The sequence below is a fragment of the Myodes glareolus genome, chromosome 25 (assembly GCF_982192425.1).
Source record: "Myodes glareolus chromosome 25, mMyoGla1.1, whole genome shotgun sequence".
NCBI classification, from domain to species: Eukaryota; Metazoa; Chordata; class Mammalia; order Rodentia; family Cricetidae; genus Myodes; species Myodes glareolus.
In genome coordinates, this window is record NC_142050.1 from 32,521,315 (window position 1) to 32,542,661 (window position 21,347).

Sequence of the window (21,347 nt, forward strand, 5' to 3'; positions counted from 1 at the left end):
TGCCTCTTGTGCACAGTGTGTGTTTAGATGCCATGTGGCGGTCATCACTTTCTCAAGCTGTTGCTTCCCTGAATCAAGTCATGGGCGTGTACAGTGATAGTCACGTACAAAGATGCAGTCACGGTAGTTGCCATAGATTTTATCATTTCTGTGGTTTTCCAGATTAGTTCACTTGTATCCATTTTACATTAAGATTGGTCTTTGAAAGAAACCAGTCCAAAATCCTTGCTGCTCCCTATTGTTTTGATTTTGATTCAGTATCTTTAGGGGTTGGCAGAAAAGATGGCTGAACTGATGGCAGGGCATGTGGGTCTTAGAGACTTCTATAGAGGATTTTTGCCAATGCCTTCTGATATTTTTTGCTTTTGAGGGTTGACTGAAATATATGTGAACAGAAAAGGTATTAGTGGGGGAGATCCTGTAAAATGATTTTTCAGAAGTACAGTGCTTCACCCTCAGGACAAGCTCGTAGGGCTGTTTTCTTTGCTTGGTAGCTTGCACCTAGGATGTCTGGGCACGGGCCTAACTGCATCCTAGTCCTGGCCTCTTTCTGAAACCGGGACAAGCGCGAGCAACTTTTCCTCTCCTAAAGCAAAGGAGGGCCGCCTTCTGTAAATGTGGTCCCTGCAGTACTCTGTTGTGGGTGCCCTGGGGACCAGCTTGACAGGTCTCCTTTGCTGTGCCCAGTGTGGTAAGACAAGGCAGGAGCAACAGCAGCTTCTGTGTGTCTCATGGTGCACGCAACCCGCGACACTGCAGATGTCTTTTCAAAGGAGCTCTGTTCTAGACAGTGAAGGGTTTTGCACCATCTAAGAGCAATGTGGCCACTGAGACAGCAGCGCACCCTCGGACAGGTTTTTAACACATTTTCTAATGTGTTTTGCCTTGGCAACAGTGTGCACGAAACCCAGTGTGATCTGTTTCCAAGTGGTTTCTGCCTCCGGTCAGCGAGTTGTTTCTCATCTCATTGACTCTGGCCCACTCTTCTTGAAATGCAGTACTTCCTTTTGTTCCCGTTGCTCCTCCCAGGAGAGGTTTCAGATCAAGAATCCACCCTCCCCATAGACACTTTTTATCCTGCTATTGTAGCCCCTTTCTGATTCTGATAAAATGAACCAGAGGGAAACAAGATTATAAGACAGAAGATTCCTCATCCCCAGTGTCAATTTTAGTCATTTTTATTCTATGGTTACACATAAGAATTTTCACAAAATTAAGCTCCTCCTAGAAAAAGTCTTTCTTTCTCATAGAAGCACCCCACCATCTTCTAGACAGGCAGATCCTGGTCATGTGTTCTGTGTTTATCATTTGTGTGATTGGTTTGTTGCAAATACTGGGCTCACTTGATGCATTTGTCACATCAAACTGCCTTGCCCCACGGATCTGTCATAGATGTGACAGTGCAAGCTAGAGTTTTCACATTGGACTATGAAGGAAATTTAAGCCACTGAAGCCAAGGCAGATAAAGAACACCAAAAAATAAATAAATAAGAAGACAAGTTTATTCACTGTCTGATGGCAAATTATTTGCCAGAATGAAAGGCTGAACTGAAGCGAGCCGATGGGTGTATTTTTTCAGGATGCTGTAGATGAAGGTGTCCCCCCAGAAGGTGAGTTAGAAACAGAGTCCCCAAATTCCTGTGCTGATGGTTTTTGGATATGGGACTGTTAGGTAGTTAGGGGGCCAGAGGGTGGCTTTAGTGGCGTTATCTCAAGAGAGAGACCCCACTAATACCTTTCCTGTTCACACGCACACACACACACGCATATATATATATTTCAGTCAACTCTCAAAAGCAAAAAATATCAGAAGGCATTGGCAAAAATCCCCTATAGAAGTCTCTAAGACCCAAATGCCCTGCCATCAATTCAGGCATCTTTTCTGCCAACCCCTAAAGATACTGAATCCAAATCAAAACAACAAGGAGCAGCAAGGGTTAAGGACGGGTTTCTGTCAAAGACCAATCTTAATGTAAAATGGATACAAGTGAACTAATCTCCTGGAAAACCAGAGAAATGATAAAATCTATGGTAACTACCGTGACTGCATCTTTGTACGTGACCATCCCCGTACACGCCCATGACTTGATTCAGGGAAGCAACAGCTTGAGAAAGCAATGACCAACACATGGCATCTAAACACACACTGTGCACAAGAGGCACACTGGGGGTGACAAGCGATCTCTCCTTTTCACAGCCCACCTAGACTGGGACACATACCATGATCTGTCATTCTTAGCTGAGGAGCAGCAAATGTACCTGAGCAGCTCCCATCTGCCCATTACCCGGATCAGCTGACTAAAATCTTGTGCACTATAATCTCCTTCCCCAAGCCAGCTTGCCATGTGTATGTAGGCCCTCCCCAGATCACCATGCTTTTGGTCCATCTAGCCTTCAGAACCATGAACTAATAAATTAACTTTTTTTTTTTTACAAGTTGTAAACATAGAAGGAGAAGTGGAAACTGGGTGGCGTAGCTTTTAGTCTCTGTTGAAACCAAAATGTGTTGTTACTTTGACAGTTCTTTGTGTGTGTGTGTGTGTGTGTGTGTGTGTGTGTGTGTGTGTGTGTGTGCCTTCAGACAGGGTCTCTCACAGGTCTGGAGCTCAAAAAGCAGGCTAGGTTGACTGGCCATTTTCTCACCTCCCCAGAACTGGGATTACAAATGTGTAACCACCATGCCTGGCTGTTTTTTTTACGAACAATAACAAAACAAATGAAGAAGTACTGGGTTCATGGCTCAAACTTATCACTTTAATGCTATCTCCCCAGTTCCTACTTTGACAAAGTTTTAAAAGCAAGCTAAAGGACAACCCCACTTACAGTGTATACATAATACAACCGTGACTTCATTCCCTCTTATTTGAGTTGGGGCTGACCATTTATTGTAAATTGTCGGTACCTTGGAAATCTTTTGATAACAAAAATTTTGATATATCCATATAAATAGAGCGTATACAAAGCATAAAGAGCACTGTGGTGGTCACATAACTCTGGTGTCAACTTATAACCACTACCATGGTCCTTTTCGCCCCTCTCCTCCATTCTTCACTGTCTATGCCGAAACAAAGCAAACAGCAAAGGTGATATATTTTAAAAAGAGAGAGCTTAAATAGTCTTTTCAGATAAAGTCAAAGTTGCCTGCGCTTGTGCCAGCGTGGTGCTCTATACCAAGTACCAAGACAGTATTCTATGTAGAGAAGAAAAGGCAGCCAGGACAGAGCAGAGCAGCTCAAGTTTTGATCTGGATATGTATATGGTTTATATTATTTCTGGTTGCTGCCAGGAGGCCTTTGCCTGTTAGCTGTGGTTTCCGGAGGACCATGTGGGTACCTCCAATATGAGCTGTGTTTGGAGATAATGCTGCAGAGACTCCTCTCAGCTTGGGTGTGATTTGTGTGGAATGGTGTGATTACCTCCAGAAGGCGGTGTGGAGACTACTGTGTCCCGGAGACGCCTTTCTTGTATTAACAGTGAGTAAATTTACCAGTGTTGTAAACCTGACATCATTATGGGAGAAGAGAGACAAGATAGAAGAAGGCAGAGTTGGACCCTTTGCTACTGTTTTTGAACTGGAGCCATTTGTATTGATGTGTGTGTGTGTATTTTCATGTGTGTGTGTGTATTTTCATGTGTGTATTTTCCATGGTTGCCGCCAGCCCTGCCATCTTGCTTTGATGCCTCCTCTGAAAGGGCCTAGCAGCCATAACCCACTAATCCTCAGCACACCTACTTCCCTTTGATCTTAGCTCCTAAGTACTTTTACACACAACTGGGAATGTTTCGAATGAAATGGTTCCAGATCTGAAACAGACGTGCACAGGGTAAGCCTGAAGTATCCCCACTGGGCAGAAAAGAGACATGTCCCAAGACAGAAGAGTTGACTTGAACAAATTTGGGATAATTTAAGCAAGTTAATTTAAGGGGGCTGGAGAGATGACACGGAGGTTAAGAGCACTGGCTGCTCTTCCAGAGGTCCTGAGTTCAATTCCCAGCAACCACATGGTGGCTCACAACCATCTATAATGGGTTTTGGTGCCCTCTTCTGGTGTGTAGTCATGCACACCAGAACACTGTATACATAATAAATAAATCTTCAAAAAACCGAACATTTAAAAAAGAGAATATTAATTTAAATAACAGTGATGGTGATAATAGTGATGGGTTATAGGACATTAAATTTTTAAAATAACCAATAAAATCATGCCCCACAGTTTCTGTTTTTCAATAGTCCATTCAATTGTGTCTCTGCAATGCATTAGTGTTTTTTATTGCTTCAGAACTATTCAGTTTTAATTGAATTTTAGCTTTAAAAAAGTAAAATATCAAATCCACCTTCCCCTTCATTCTTTTTCTATTTTTCCACTGCTATTCCCTTCCAACCATGTGTGTGTGTGTGTGTGTAACCCACTGAGTCCACTTAGTGTTGCTATCATGTACATGAATGTGGAATCATCATGGAGCATGGATAACCCCAGGGACTGCATCTCTGAAGAAAACAGATTCTTCCTCTCTCAGCGGGGATTTCGTGACTCCCTCACCCACGCATGCTCAGACTTTCACCGGCTTGCTTGCGATTATACTTTCCCAGCTGCTGTGAGTGCATGGGCACGGCAGCCCTCTTAGAAAGCACTGATTGCTGCTGTCTCTGCTCTTACAGTCTTTCCGTCTTCTCTTCTGTGATGGCTTCTAAGCCTTGAGAGGAAGGGAAGGCACCACAAACCTGGTTATAGTACATGGAAGCTGGCACAAGCCTGGAAGTTTCATCCCTACTGGCTCCTGGTTTACCCAGCTGTGAACCCTGCAAGCTATGGTAACGTATGGGCTGGCAAGATATGCCCACTGGTGCAATAATGGCATAAATGTTATACAAGTAACCACCCACTTTCTGATTGGCTTTAAGGTTCACTCTAGAAGATGTAATCCACAGCTGATACCATTAACTTGGCCAAGAACCCACGGCGGGGTAGATCATAGGCTCTAGGGGAGAACATCTGACAAATCGTATGTTAAATATGCATAGTATTAAAACTACCTCCTACTTTTAGTACTTATCTTCATACCCACAGATTGGTGTATCTATCAACCCTCATCAAAATGGTTTCCTTTAATTAATGGATGGCTATTGATGCAGAAATCCATAATTAGTCAATGTACAGAATAAGAGACTGAGAAGTACTCAATATTTTTATTATACTTATTATAGGTCCATGCATACCACAGTGCATTGAACTGTGGGCACTGGCTTCTCTCCTTTTATCATACGAATCCTAGAGATCAAACTGAGGTCATCAGATTTAGTGGCACATCCCTGCTGAGATGTCTTGCAGGCCTCAGAGCATTCATCTATTTAGATCAGAATCCTCATGACCCAATTACTTCCCTAAAGCCCATCTTTAAAACAAACAAACAAACAAAAAACCAAAATCATTGATTTCCTTCTTATTTTTCTTTTAATTAAAATATAATTATATAATTTGCCCCTCCCTTTTCTCCCTCCTCCTCCTCCCATGCCTACTGCCCTTACTCCTTCTCAAAATTCATTTAACATTATGTGTGTATTTATGATACAACCTGTTGAGTTCACTTATATATATTGCTCGTATGTACATGATTTTAGGGCTGACCACTTGGTTCTGTATAACCAATTAGGGGACTAATTCTCCTTCTCCCAGCAGTCATTGGTTGCCTGGAGTTCTTTGTCTGGGGTTGGGGTCCCATGGGATTTTCCCATTTTGTTGCCATGTCTATTGATATTGTCATTGTGCACCAAAGCCCCCGGCTTAGGTGAACATGCAAGGATATTTCACGTTCTAACTGTAATATCTTCAGTCTTCTCACTTTGAAAAATGCCGTTTATGAAAATGAACTAATGTTCCTGAAGAGATGTGTTGAGCCAACACATCTCAGGATGTGGCATCTCAGGATGTGGTATGTCCAAAGTACCAGAGGACCAGTGCCCCGAAGTAGATGTCATTCATTAGCAACCCTGTTGACTCTTAGCCAGGATGCTAGCTGGCTGCTGTCCTCATGAAGAAGTCACTGCAGCCGAAGTTGTCTTGCTGCCCAGTTTACGTAAGATTTTATAAATTGAGTAGTGGCACCTACCACTCTAAACCCGTAATTGAGGCCATTGAGCCATTCGGACAGATTCCGTGAACACCCAGGGTCCCCCAGGAAGCCTCTAGCCATAGCTTCACTGCTGGCGTCTTTGTTTCTGAAGTGTCCTAGACCTTGACTCCAATAGCATGGTGTCTTTGCAGCCAGAGGAATTTGATCATTTTTCTTTCTGCACATGGACACTGGGGGTCAGTATTTATTCACAAATGCTTCCGCCTTTGGCTCTGCCCCGCCCTCTGGCAATCTACTACAACGGGCCAGGCACAGGGAGGCCTGAAATTCCTCTGTGGGATTTCTCTCTGTGGTCCTGTAACTAAAGAGCTCCGTCTATGTAACATAAACACAAATAGAAACACTGGATCCCCATGAGATTTTTTAACCCCGGGAAAGAGGCAGTTTTGAATCTCATAAACTAATATGGAGTCTTTCCTGGTTTCTGGAGACTTGTCTGGCAACATTGGTCACCTCAGGATGTTCAGCCAGCATCCTAGCCACCACCCCTGACTTTTCTCCTGATTGACTGTGGTGTCCTCTCCGGTTAACCATCTTATCACTTCTCCGTACCCATTGCTACTGCTTGAATGAAGCCCTCTTCTCCGCAGGAGTTTTTCCAGAAGCTTTCTGGTCAATTCATTCTTTGCCTCGACTTTTCCCACTTCTCTCCAGACAGGTGTGAGAGTCACACTTCTGGAACCTGGCCCCGACAGCCTCACGCAGACTCCCAGAAGGACTAGTACCCTCCAGGCTCTTCCCTCCACCGCTCTCGCCATCTCATCCGCTGCCTCACCCCTGCCCATCCTTCGGATTTGGACTGGGGTTAGATAGGATGGGGTGGCGCAGCCCTGCAGCTCCCTCACGAAGGTTGTTTGTTCACTTGTCTCTGCCTGACTGACCAGGGAGGTGAGTGAATTCATGTGTGGGTACCAAAGCCACGATGCTTGCCCTCTAGAATCCTCCATATATCCCCCTGCAGTGTCAGTTTGTTTTTTAAGGCATTTTTTTCCTTATAACCATCCCTCAATCCTTAACCTGTCTAGATTCTGCTTGGCTACCCTCTGTGCGGAGATGATCCCCCTTGCTGCTGGCGAGCGTGGAGCATTAACTCAGAGGCGCCCCCCTCAGGCAGCTGCTGGAATGCCACAGAAACAGGTTATTTACAGAGACCTGTCTTGTCATTCAACTTATGGCATTACATGACAATATGACTTTTGTGAGGAAGGAATTCCCTAATTTTGTCATCTTAAGAACTTTTCGTTTTGCTATGCACATTTTATGTGGATCCATGCTTAACTCATATTCCATATTGCATTCTTTTGTTTGTCGTAAGCATCTCTTCATATTTCAGAGGCTCTATTCAAACGAACTGCATCTGAATACTGTTCTATTATTTGAGTAGAATTTAGAATGTCTTGAGGTAGTACTCTCAATTTTCTATAATAAATAATAACATTTAAGAATGTCAGTCAAGCTAACAAATTGTTAAATTATATATTAATATAATTAATATATAGATATGTAAATATAATATATTAAATTATATATATATCTTAAAAGATACACCTTCATAGTAAGATTTTAAGATATGTAAAGCCATTTTGTATGACTGCAAGTCACAAAGCATCAACAATAATGGTTGGTCTTCTCTGAGGAGTGTTTGTACACATTAAACCTGTGATCTTTATGTATGCTCGTGTGTATGTGTATATGTGATCTTCATGTATGCTGTGCATACACTTAGCTGAAGAAATAGCACAGGCAGTAACTCCAAGGCAGAAAGAGTGTGTAAGAATGCGATAACTCTGGGCACTCGATCCTAACATTACAAAAGCAACATAAACAAAAGCAGATACTAGAGTCCAGAGAGATGGGCTTGCCTCGCAAGCCAGATGACCTGAGTTCAATGCCTGGGATCCACATAAAGAAGAAAGGAGAAAATCTGTCCCACAAAGTTGTTCTCTGATCTCCACAGGTGTGCCTTGGTATATGCATTTACACATCCACACATCCACAGTCATGCATGCACGTAGCGCTCATACCATAATAATGAAGGTTTTTTTTTTAATTTTTAAAGTAGGTAATTGTTAGAATCAAGGTAGCTTGACCCAGTGTTGTAGTACATGCTTTTAATCCCAGCACATGGGAGGCAGAGGCAGGTGAATCTCTGAGAGTTCGAGACCAACTTGCTCTACCTGGTGAGTTCCAGGACAGTCGGGGCCGTGTAGAAAGGCCCTGCCTGAAAAAAATAAAAACACATGATGATGATGACGATCAGGGTAGTTTGGACTCAGCAATAAGGTCTGATCGGCATGGGATGGGATGGGGTGGGATGGGATGGGATGGGATGGCTAGATTGGCCAAAGCAAACAGAGCCATGGTCAGTTCAATGGAAGACAAGCCAGATCTTTTCAGTAGAGGAGAGGCCAAGTAGCCCAAATCCTTTTCTCAATAAAGAGCTTCATCATTTACGAACACAGCATCCCCCTCCTTGGGGTAATATTGCATCCCTCTATTATGAGATATAATTCCTATGAGAATTGGAAATCCTACCATACTTAAAAAGAGACTAACAGGGAACCTTTGACTCTTCACCGCCTCTAGCTGCACCACTTCTGAATAGCATCCTAATGGGATTGGAAAATGGCAATAACTAATTGTGTGACCATTAAAGTCATATAAAAGTACCACATTATAAGGGCTAGTGAGATAGCCCAGTGGCTAAAAACACTTAGAGCTTCCTTTTAAATTTTATCTATTATCCATCTATCTGTCTGTCTGTCTGTCTGTCTGTCAGTCTATCTATCTATCATCTACCTATCGTGTGTGTGTGTGTGTGTGCATATGCATACCATGCCACATCATATGTTTGGAGGTCAGAAGACAACTTGAGACAATACGTTCTCTCTTTTCCCCCATGTGGGTCCTGGGAACCCTTAGATTTTTAGGCTTGGTGGCAAGCACCTTTACTGACTGAACCATCTCACCAGCCCCTCTGTACTGTTTGTAGTTGGGGAAGAAAACGGAGATCCACCCAAAATTGGCCAAGGATAAGGTTGTCTAGTGAAGCCACAGTGAACATGTTTCTTTTTCCTTCACTTGGACATTATCACAGTGCTGTTCTGGTCCCACAGGACACTGCGTGGAGCCAGAGAGCTGAGATTTTTTTCTTCTACATGAAATTTAAGTTGATGCTTTCTTAAGTGGTTAGAAATGAGTTTGCTTTCATTCTTTTCTCAAATTATCTTTCTTTATATTTGGAGACTCCAGAGCGTGTGTGTTAAAGTCTGGCTGAAGTATAGGAATAGGTAGAAATAGATGCACAAAGTGTTTGGTATTCCAAAAAGGAAACACAACAAAGCAAACTCGTGCTTCCTTCAGCATGGGGGGCTTAGAGGCAGAAAGCTCCAGCCTAAGGAAACCGCCAGTGTGGGGACACTGAGAAATGGCAATCACTGCCCTTACCACCGAGACTGACAAGGACATTAGGTGGCTCACAGACACTTGGGGATGGGACAGAGTCATGCCTGGAAGGTCACACAGCTGAGAGCAAGACTTGAATCATACCATGAAAATGTTCCAGTCAGAACCTGGTGCCCCAGGTGCCAGGCGCAGACACTGCCCTACTGCTGGCCGTGATGGGCAAAGGCGCCAGGCACAGACACTGCCCTCCTGCTGGCCATGATGGGCAAAGGCGCCAGGCACAGACACTGCCCTCCTGCTGGCCATGCTGGGCAAGGGCACCAGGGACAGACACTGCCCTCCTGCTGGCCGTGTTGGGCAAAGGTGCCAGGCACAGACACTGCCCTCCTGCTGGCCATGCTGGGCAAGGGCACCAGGCACAGACACTGCCCTCCTGCTGGCTGTGCTGGGCATTGGGTGCCAGGCACAGACACTGCCCTCCTGCTGGCTGTGCTGGACAAGGGCACCAACAGTTAACTGTTGCTCTCCGCTTAGCAGTGATTACAAATCTCGCCACACAGTCCTTTCCCCTGTGCCCATCCATTCTCCCATCTCTTGGAACTTTGTCCTCTCAGATGAAATGGGGCTCAGACATGGAGCCACCTTCTTTCTCTTCACCTGTGTGTTAGTTCAAGGCCAATACTAGCTACTGAAAGGCCTGTGCTGAAGCCAATAGCAGGACTGTCAGCGAGGGCAGAAGCTGAAGCCACTCCCACAGTGAGGGCCACCTCCTGGCCCACAGTGCCAAGCCCTTGGCACAGCATCTGCAGCACACACAGGTCCTTTGTACGAAGCCTGACCTCTCTGGGTCTCCCAAGCTCCCAGCTGCCAATCTTTTTTTTCCGGCTACTTTTTCTTTCCTACAAAGCTGAGGGGTACATTCCGTGGCAAAGAGATCCTGGGTGATGTAGGCTACTGAGGTGCTTGCTTCCAAATTGATGAGATGAATTTGCTCATGGACAGGTTTAGACCTCGGCAATGCTGTGGTAAAAACTGCTGGCCCTGCCTACTTCCTTCCCTTTATTCCGATTCAGACTTAAATGCTGGCCTTGACCGAGCTCATGCTGAGACCTGGACCTCAGTAACTCCAAAACACACACCCTTTTCAGAAATCTGTAATTTCATCATTTCTTGACCAAATGAATCTAGCCGCAGAGAGACACAAACTTTCCATTGGGATTTATTTTGCGCTCTATTTTGGTGAGTGTGATTTTTCCTCCCTCTCTTGCTTTTCAAACCCTATTCATTACAAGAAATATAGGTTTTTCCAAAATTGACTTTTAAAGTAAACTTATTATTAAACACATACATCTTGCCTTTCTGTCTTTTTAATTCTGGTTTATAGGTTTACAGACTGAGATTCAGAATGGTCTATGGCCTGCTTAGAATGTGAAATTTAGGTTGTGCTTGGCCCAAGAACCCTAATCTGAGCTTTGAAGTCTGAAGATGTAGGATGACCAGCCTCCGCTCAGTCTCCACAGCCAGATCCTGCTCCTAAAGTCAGGAGATTCGGGCCCCCAGACACAGGCAATCCAAGGCTTCCAGCTTCCAGTTGCAATCGAACACTAGTAAATTTAGGAAGCAGGATGGAATTGTTTCTTGTATAAATGAATAAGTTATAACAATTAAGAAGTATGAAGTTAAGGAAAAGCAATTAACTTGTTGCAATTTTTTGTACCAAAGTGACTATATGATGCAAGGCCAAGTCTGTTTTAGAGAAAGAAGAGAATGGGGAGCAATTATTAAATATGGAATAAGCTCTCTCTCTCTCTCTCTCTCTCTCTCTCTCTCTCTCTCTCTCTCACACACACACACACACACACACACACACACACACACACACACACACCAGAAGACAGAAGGAATGCAGGAGCCCTGGGGCAGAAGGAAGGACAAGCTAAAGAGAGCAGAGATGTGCAGGGAGGACCGGAGGGAAGAGGGGGAGGAGGGAGGGGACAGAGATGTGCTGGGAGGACAAGAGGGAAGAAGGGGAGGAGGGAGAGGACAGAGATGTGCTGGGAGGACAGAAGGGAAGGGGGAGGATGGGGAGGGCAGAGATGTGCAGGGAGGACAAAAGGGAAGAAGGGGAGGAGGGAGAGAGCAGAGATGTGCAGGGAGGACAAAAGGGAAGAAGGGGAGGAGGGAGAGGGCAGAGATGTGCAGGGAGGACAAAAGGGAAGAAGGGGAGGAGGGAGAGGACAGAGATGTGCAGGGAGGACAGGAGGGAAGGGGGAGGAGGGAGAGGGCAGAGATGTGCAGGGAGGACAGGAGGGAGAGGACAGAGATGTGCAGGGAGGACAGGAGGGAAGGGGGAGGAGGGAGAGGACAGAGATGTGCAGGGAGGACAGGAGGGAAGGGGGAGGAGGGAGAGGGCAGAGATGTGCAGGGAGGACAGGAGGGAAGGGGGAGGAGGAGAAGGCAGAGATGTTCTGGCCTTAGGCAGGCTTATGGCTGACTCTGAGCTATGCTGAGAGGGAGGGAGAGAATGAGAATTATAGACTGTAGCTAAGCCCCCCACCCCCACAGTGTCTGAGCTCACCCCTCAGCTCCCATCGGGAGGAATCTCATAGTGTTCTGATGAAGCAAGAAAGGAGGACTGACCTGGCTCTTTACTTCCTGCAGCCCTTGAGACCACGGTTGGCAAGGGCTGGGGAAGTGAAGATGCTGAGTCCATGGGAAGAGGAAAGAGTGGAAGGTGACACCACCACGTGCATGACCCTTCGGCCAAGCAGAATTCCGGTAAAACGCACGGAGGGGATTTTGAGAACTGGCTTGGTGACTCATGCCTATAATTCCAACTCTAGAGAGGTTGAGGCAAAAGGATTGCACCAACTTCAAGTCCATTCTGGGATATACAGTGATGCCTCAGCTCAGCATCCCTACAAAACAACCAACCAAGGGTGATTCAAGTTTTACTCATAGATCCAGATTAAGAGGGAGGGGTTTCTGGCTTTAAAATATCAAAATGGAAGTCAGTCATAGAACTACCTATGGATACCTTGCTTAACACCTGACATCATCGAAAAATCTTCCCCTACCTTAGGGAAAGCATCTTCCCAATCACCATCACAGACACCTGAAATTTTGTTAATCGGGTATAAAATCTTTTTATTTAATTGCCATGGAAGGAGTTGCATCAGCGGAAACTGGAATTACAGATGGTCATGAGCTGTCACATGCCTGTTGGGAGCCGAACCCTGGTCCTCAGCAAGAGCAGCAAGTGACTTTAACCTCAGGACCATCTCTCCAGTCCCTCGAGATAAGAGCTGAACAGCAAATGCGGAGAACACAATGCCTGGGTGGAAGCATCAAAGAATTACCAGTGACAGTTCCTCCGTGTGTGACAAAGAGAGAGAGGCTCATGAGGAGGGATGGCTGCCGAAGAAAGACCAGGGAAGCAAAGTTGTTGACCAGTGGGTTTCACAAGGACTTGCCCTTGTTTATCTTCCATGGGGCAGAAAAGACAGGACAAGACATTGCCGAACTGGGTGTGTCGACACCTTTGTCTCCTGAACTGTTGGAGACAGACAATCGTCTTTGTTCTTTTGGATATTTTGCTGCTTCCTTTCCAACTCCTTCCCCAGCCTCAAGATTCCACAGCACCATAAGCTGAGGGATCTATGTTTCTGAGGGAGTTTACAGTCCAATAAAACCAGGTGAAATGTGTGTGGATACAAGGAACCCAGGAGCTGGGGGTCTATCTGGCCTCTATTGCTGAAGAATGCTCGGTCAACTCTTTCATCTCTGAAGCTTAAAATGCCTCAAAAGTAGTGACTCTAGCTGGGCCTGGGGGCACACATCTGTAATTCCAGCTTTTTTTTCTTTTTTCTTTTTGGAGGCAGAGGCAGGAGGGACATAAGTTCAAGGCATGCCCCAGCTCCAGAGTGAGTTCAAGGACAGTCTAAGCAACTTAATGAGACCCTGTCTTAGGAGTAAAAAATAAGTAAAAAAAAAAAAAAAAAAAAAGAGAGTGAGGAGATGGCTCAGGAGTAAAAAGCTTGGTTAGGCCCTTGTTCGGTCCTCAAAACTATAATAACATATGTGCACGCACACACACACACACACACACACACACACGCACGCGCACACACGCATACCACACACACCAAACAGTGGCCCTAGATGATATTTTCTTTCTCCTTCCCAAATTGTGACACTTTCTTAGGAAACAGACCCGAGGATCCCAGAACTCCACCCTCATACAGATGGTGGCAAAAGTGCCCGCATCTCTGTTTCCTCCAGCATTAGCACCATGGGCATCACCCACAGATTTCAGGGCTCCTGGTGAACTCTGGAGCAGGCCCAAGAAGTCCCATACGCAGGAGCCAGGACATGCTGATGCCAAATGACCTCAGGCCACCAAACAACGAAGACTTTCTCTCCTGGCTGCCCAAGATGCCAGAGGACACTCTGGCATCTTTGTTAAGAGTTCTCTGAGTAGGAATAGCTCGTATTCATTACCATCACAATTTCCTGTCTTCTTCTTCTTCTTCTTCTTCTTCTTCTTCTTCTTCTTCTTCTTCTTCTTCTTCTTCTTCTTCTTCTTCTTCTACAGAATAGAATTGGATATGTATTACTTAGAGGAGAGACAGAGAAAGAAAGAGAAGAAGAGGAGAGAGAGACAGAGAAAGGAAGCGGGAGATAGGGGCACACGCGCACCAAGAGAGAACAGTCTTTCCCAACTTCTTAATCAGGTCTTTTATGCTACCCTAGGCTACCTCAGGTCCCTTTTTCTCTCTGCCATGTCCTGAGACTTAGACAATAAATACCGTCTCTAGTGTTCTTATTGTGGGTCACAACTGGCTCAAGTATCAGAATAAAGCCACCTCCTGTATCCCCTGGGTAGAGGTGTCACCCTTTCTTAGCCTACTCCAGCCATGCCGAGAATGAAGACAGGAATGTCTTTCAACCCTGAGGCTACTTGCTGACTCTTCTTGACATACAGTTTTGGAGATATATATGTATATATATATCAATATATCAATCAGCCTTGCTGTGTTCCTGCCCTCTCTGTTGGCAATAGGCACTTATCAGGAGCCTCCCCTTTGGGAAGGCTGGTTACGAATCACCAGAGGGAGTAAGTGCCGTAAAAATGAGACCCAGCGAAACCATTTTTCTTTTTCTTACTGCCTTGTGAAAATCAGTTGTACAAAAGCATCCACACACAGGAAAGAAACCTGCCGGCTTTCAAATGCCAGAGGGGCTGAGACATAGTTGGTTTTGAGCAAAAGGATTTCTGCAAAGAAAGGTAAAGGCGAAGAAAGGCCTAAACCCCCTGTGTGTTCTGTTACCTAGACACACAAGCCATGTGTGGGCCAGGCTCAGACACTACAGCCTTTCCTAGGAGAGACAGTCATAGGGAATGGGAAGGACTGGGCCCGAGGACTGGGTGGGAGACCCAGGGGCCAGCACTAATCTGCTCTCAACTTGCTCAAGAGTTTCTAGGATGGGTGTACAACCATATGGTCTGAATCCCTGACCCAAACAGTTCACAATTCTCTTCTCTCCTTCAGTCCTTTGTGTTCTTGAAGCTGGCTTTAATAACCTCTCTCTCTCTCTCTCTCTCTCTCTCTCTCTCTCTCTCTCTCTCTCACACACACACACACACACACACACACACACACAGAGTTATAAATTTTTTAATCAGTCTCTCTACATAGTCCTTGCTGTCCTGGAACTCACTATGTAGACCAGGCTAGCCTTGAACTCACTCACAGAGATCTGCCTGTCTTTGCCTCCTGAGTGCTAGGACTAAAAACATGTGCCACCATACCTGGCTTAATAATGATATTTTAACAAAAGGCTCAAGAAAGAGAGGTGCCCATGAGAAATCAAGCCACACCGAGAGCATGAGTGCGGCTGCTGGAGGAAGAGCCTAGAATGCAAGACACAAACCAAAGAATCACTGCAGGTTCTAGAGGGACAACCTCGTCCATCAATCTTTCCAAGACTATCAATGAATGGCTGTAGGACAATCACAAAACCACTGGACCATCTCCCTTTACTCTCTGCATGCATTGTGGTCTGTCCCTGAACCATTCTGGAATCTTCCGTGTTGATGATTAAAAACCAGGAGTGATTTCCAATTCATAAAGCAAAACTTAGCAATAATACCCAGCACTTATGTGTGTATGGGACGTGTTCTGTGAAGGCTCTGCTTGAGCGCGTGCACTTACACACATACACATACACACACACAACACACATATACATTAGTGTATAAAATATATGCTATTATCAATACCATTTTACAAATGGGGAAGCTAAGTTCCAAAGCAGTCACATAAGTGGTACAGCTTAGCTTCACATCTGGGTAGTGTGGCTCTGCGCCCCATAAACACGATGCTTCATCAATTCTGTGTCAATTAAACAAATAATAACAGCAGAGGCTCAGTAATACACATAGAAAAATCTCAGACATTCTGAATGAGGAGTCTGGAGCCCTTAGGAGAGAGCCACCAACAAGGGGATGGGTGGTGTGGTGTTAGGGTTCCTTAGACTGTGCTCAGAGGTTCTGAGCCCGGCATAGCTACTGTTTGCATGAACTGCTGACATTGTGTCTGTTTCTCACTTAAAATCAACAGCTACAAAGAAACATGAACATCTTCAACTAAAGTAAGAGAAAGAAGAAAGAGGAGGAGAGAGAGGGAGGGAAAGAGGGAGGGAGGAAGGGAGAGAGGGAGGGAGAGAGAGAGAGAGAAGGAAGGAAGGAAGGAAGGAAAGAAAGAAAGAAAGAAAGAAAGAAAGAAAGAAAGAAAGAAAGAAAGAAAGAAAGAAGCGGCAGCTATAGGAATCTGGAAATAATATCCCTAACTCAGGGGACTAATGGCATTGGTTTAAAAGGGGCTGACTTTAAAGTCGGTATGTGAATTTACTGGGGCCATTGGCAGGGATGCTAACAATTTATGGAATGCATTTTTGGGAAGGATTAGGGGGAAAACATGTTGTGTCTTACAAACCCAGAGTTAAGAATACAGCTCAGAGGGGTGAGCATTAAATATCACGCGCTCAGTATGTGTAGGTTTTGGGGCGGGGATGGTTTGCCTTCTTTCTTTTTCTTTTTTTCAGATTGTACCCTCAGGATCAAATTCAGGCCATACCGGATATGCCCAAATCATTTCCAGCTGCTGCCCAGGACGACCCAGGAGGCCTGGCCTTGAGGAGCAGCTACCAGTGAGAGCTGCTTATGAAGGGACCACTTTGGAATCACGTCATTCCTTTCCATTCAGCTTGCTCCCGGGCCACACCAGCCCTGGCTGTCTCCTGCCAGTTGAGTTTTAAAAAGGGACTGCTTTGCATTTTAGCCATAGATTAAAATAAACAAAAAAGAAGTCCTTTATTGATATCCTGCTTCCTTCGCACCCCTCCCTTCCCAGCAGATAGAGTGGCCTTCCCACAGAGTAGAAGCTTAGAGCAGATGGGTAAACTGAGTTATGGGGTTTGACTTTTGCATCCTGGATTGGCCATCCATCATTCTGTTCAAAGCAGAAGCCCAGGGAGCTATAGGCGTGTTAAACCCAAAGAATTCCAGGCCATTTAACAATAACAACAACAATAAAAATAATTTTTGAAGAAATCCTTTTGTGCCTCTTTCTAGAAAAGCTGCTGGGAGCTCTCCTGCCCAGGTTTCGAGTCATTTAACACAGGAACTATTCTAATTCTCCGCTTCCTTTCACAGTGATCAGACATGAGCAGACAGAACACTCCCGGTAGGAAGGGTTCTCAGCTGCTCCTGATGGCTCAGCAGTTATTTCTAGGCTGCAAACTGGCTATAAGAGCATGGTCAGCCTTCCGTATTGTGGGATCCAAAGTCACTGACTCAAACAACCTCAGCGTGAATGGATGTGCAGAGAACTTGTGTTTAAGCTGAATCCATGCAGACTTTTTGTAGCCATGTTTCTTATAGACACAGCACAATGCCCGTTCATGCAGTGTTTCCACTGTGCTAGGCTGCGAATAACCTAACACGTGTTTCAAAGAGTATGGGAAGAGGTGTGTAGGTTATAGGTAAGGGTTACTCTTTTGGATATGGGATTTGAGCATCCCAAGATTTTGGTATCTGTAGGGAGCCTTGGAATCAGTTTTCCAAGAAGGTATGTTTATGAAGATGTCAACGTTTAAACTGAAAGGAACCTGGAAACATGACCAGAAGGACAAGGCTCTGAGCAGGAGCTCTGCAGCCTCCGCTGGCTGGGTGGAGCCTTATAGAAGTCACTTTTTCTACAGCCCCAGACCTCTCCAGCCAACCTTCAGTTTTTCTTTTAATATAAAAAAAGTGGATACTATGGAAGACTCCATTTTCTCTCCGAGAGAGGGTCTCCCAGTATAAGATTAGACTTCACTCTTCTCCTGTCTTTGTGTTATGCTGGTTTGTTCATTTTAAGAGACAATCCCAAGTATTTCGGGCTGGCCTTGAACTCACGATGGGGTTGAGGTGCCTTTGGACTTCTAACCCTACTGCCACCATCTGCAAGCATCGTGACTGTGTGTGGAGCAGCACACGCTCAGTTTATGTGTTTCTGGGCATCAACCCGGGACTCATGCAGGCTAGACCAGCACTCGACCGACTGCGCTGCATCCCTGGTCCTTCGTGCTATTGTTTTCTAAGAGTTAAATGCTGCCATCGTTTTCCATTATTTGCTTTGGGTACTTAAATTGAGGGACTACAGTGAGGCCCGAGTTTTCTAGGTCACAGAAGACGGCCTTCTCAATGTTGATCACGTTTCCAATCGTCTACAAATCGGACCACTTCAGGAAGTATTTATTGGAGCTGGATAGAAAATTCAGCAGTTAAGAGCATTGGCTGTTCTTGCAGAGGACAAGATTTGCTCCCCAGCACCTGCATAGCCGCTCGCAACCATCTGTAACTCCGGTCCCAGGGGATCCAACGCCGTCTTATGGCCTCTGCAGCCAGCAGATATTCATACATATGTACATAAGAATATATGTACATGTAGGCTAAGAATTCATACACACAAAAAATTTAAAGTATTTATAAAGCACCACTTATATGTCTTATGCCAGGGAAATTGCCAAGTAACAGATCCCCATGGTGGTTTTTAAAATTTCTAGTTTGAATTTTTTTTTTGAGTTAAAGAGAATTGCTAAAATTCATGCAGAGGGCTGCTGTGTACCCCCCCCCTTGCTTTTTACCCTAGTGAGGCTCATGCAGAATCATGGCGTAGTATCAAAACTTTCAAATTCTTCTAGAGTTACAGCTTAAAAGAAGCATTCAGAAAGGCTGATAACTTGCCCACAGGCCCACAAATGATGGAGCGCATTCGGCGACCTCCAGGGCCACATCTGTCACCCCACTGGGGCAAGACTTTGTTTGAATTTAGCTTCTGCCATTGATGAGCTGAATGCTCTTGGCCAAGTTCCTTAAACTCTCAAGAGTGTGGGGCTTATCCGAACAGTGGAATTAAAGACAGTACCCACTCGAGAGATAGTTCTGGGAGCAGCAAGAAGGTGTGTGCAGATGCACAGAACAATGCCCGACATAGATCAGGAGCCCATGTGTCTGGCTCCTTCCTCATCTCCTGCCCTGGTTCTAGTTGGCTTGTTTGTTAAATTACTTTATCTTTATTGCAAGCCTAAGTTATTTTCATCATAAGCAAACTGAGGTCCAAGGGTGTCAGAAGCATCATGAGGGTCAGGGCTGGTACTCAAAGCCAAGCCGTCTGGGCTAGGACTGGGTCCCCAGGCTTCAGGTCAAGTGTACGAACAGCCCTGCTCCAGCCGCTGTCCCAACAGAAGGCCTCTCATGTGGGCGCACCCGCTTGCTGGAACAGCTTCCCCCAAACCTCTCCCTGTGGGCCGGGGTTCACATGAGGGAGCTGCAGTCTAGGCACAGACGTAGGTACAGGCTTTATCACCCGCGGCCATTTGTCCAGCAGTGAAACGGGTTGGCATCCGTTCTTCCAATCTCCTTGACTGAAAAGAGGCTTCTTGACAATCGTCAGAAACTCCGTTCATTGCCTCACCCCTTGTTTTGAGCCCTCCTTGCTTCAGAAGAATTCTCGGGAGAACAATCTGCTAGTCAGGTGATCCATATTTCCATATCTAAAAAAAGGTGTTCAGAGGAGCTCACTCATCTTACCAATTAGAGAAACCGAGCATCAGGGTGAGCCAGCACCATTACCCTGGGCTGATGGAATGCTAGCTCAAGGCAAACAGCAGTTGGAATTTTCATGAGCCTATGCAGGCTTAGCAGGCCGAGCTTGGGACTTCAATATACCTTTAAAAACTACTGAAAATAGTTTGAAGACTCCTAAGGGTTTAGAAATCCCAGGGACTTAATCCAATCCCTAAAGACTCTAAAGATTTCAGAAAATCCCTCTTGAAATAGAGATGTTCTTTATTATATGTGCTTTATGTCACACTAAGTCCCCTCTTCAGTATCTTAATCCTGTTGCCTTAAAGTTTGATATCTACATGGGAGTCTCTGAAAGTTAAGGCAACCTGACTGCACCAAAATATCTCCATGCACATGTGGAGCCCAGGTGCTCAGTAAGTGTGGAAACTATTCCTTTAAAAATAGTGGCATGCAGGCTCTTTGCTGGTTATTCAATCCTCTGCCTGCCCTCCTGGCTTTGGCCAACCTTAGTCTCATCTGCCTTAGTCTCTCTTTCTTTATTTAGGAAAGAACTGAGGCTCAGTGAGCATGTGTATGTGTACTTGTGTGTGTGTGTGTGTGTGTGTGGACGTGTGCTTGTGTTATTGTGTGTGTGCATGCTTGTGTGTGTGCGAGCGCGTGCTTGTGTGCGTGTGTGTGCTTGCGTGTGTGTAAGTGCATGCTTGTGTGTGTGTGAGCATGTGCTTGTGTGCGTGTGTATGTGTGTGTAAGCACGTCTTTGTATGTGTGTCTGTGTGTGTGCTTCTGTGTGTGAGTGTGTGCCTGTGCACGTATGTGTGTATGTGTGTGCTTGTGTGTGAGTGAGCACATGCTTGTGTGAGTGTGTGTGTGTGCACACACGCTTGTGCTGGAGCATGTATGTGGAGGCCAGAAAACAGTCCCGGGTGTTATTCCTCTGGCACGGTCCACCACAGTTACCAATTTTTAAAAGTGTTATTCTTTGACAATTATCATGGTCACACATACACCCCACTCTTGCTCTCTCTGCAGAAGTGCCTGGAACACCACCTGTCCCAGACCCACCACCCTCCCACCCCCTCCTACTGCTCTGTGTCCTCTTTTTCTCTTTTGTTTTTAAATAACTCACTGAGCTCAATGAGTGCTACACGCATGCGTGTAGGACCATCCCCTGGAGCACGGGGAGCTTCCCTGGGGCCACACTCCTGAAGAAAACTGACTTTTCCTACCCCAGCAATCATCAACTGCAATAGTTCCTCAGATAGGAGTGGGACTTTCCTTTCTTTCTTTCTTTCTTTCTTTCTTTCTTTCTTTCTTTCTTTCTTTCTTCCTTCCTTCCTTCCTTCCTTCCTTCCTTCCTTCCTTCCTTCCTTTCTTTCTCTTCCTCTCTCCCATCCTTCCCTCTGTCCTTCCTTTAAAAAAGACAAAACAAAAACAAACAAACAAACAAAACCAGGATCTTTCACTGGCCTGAACTTCACCAAGTTAAATTGGCTGGTCACATCTACTTTTTTTCTTTTTCTCTCTGTGTGTGTGTTCAAGGATCTAACTCAGATCTTCTGAAACATTTTACTGACGGAGCCATCTTCCCAGTCTCAGTGAATTCTTAATAAATAAAATTTCAGAGCTCTGAGACTGGGTTAGAATCATGCCGCTCCATAGAATGGCAGAGCCTCCG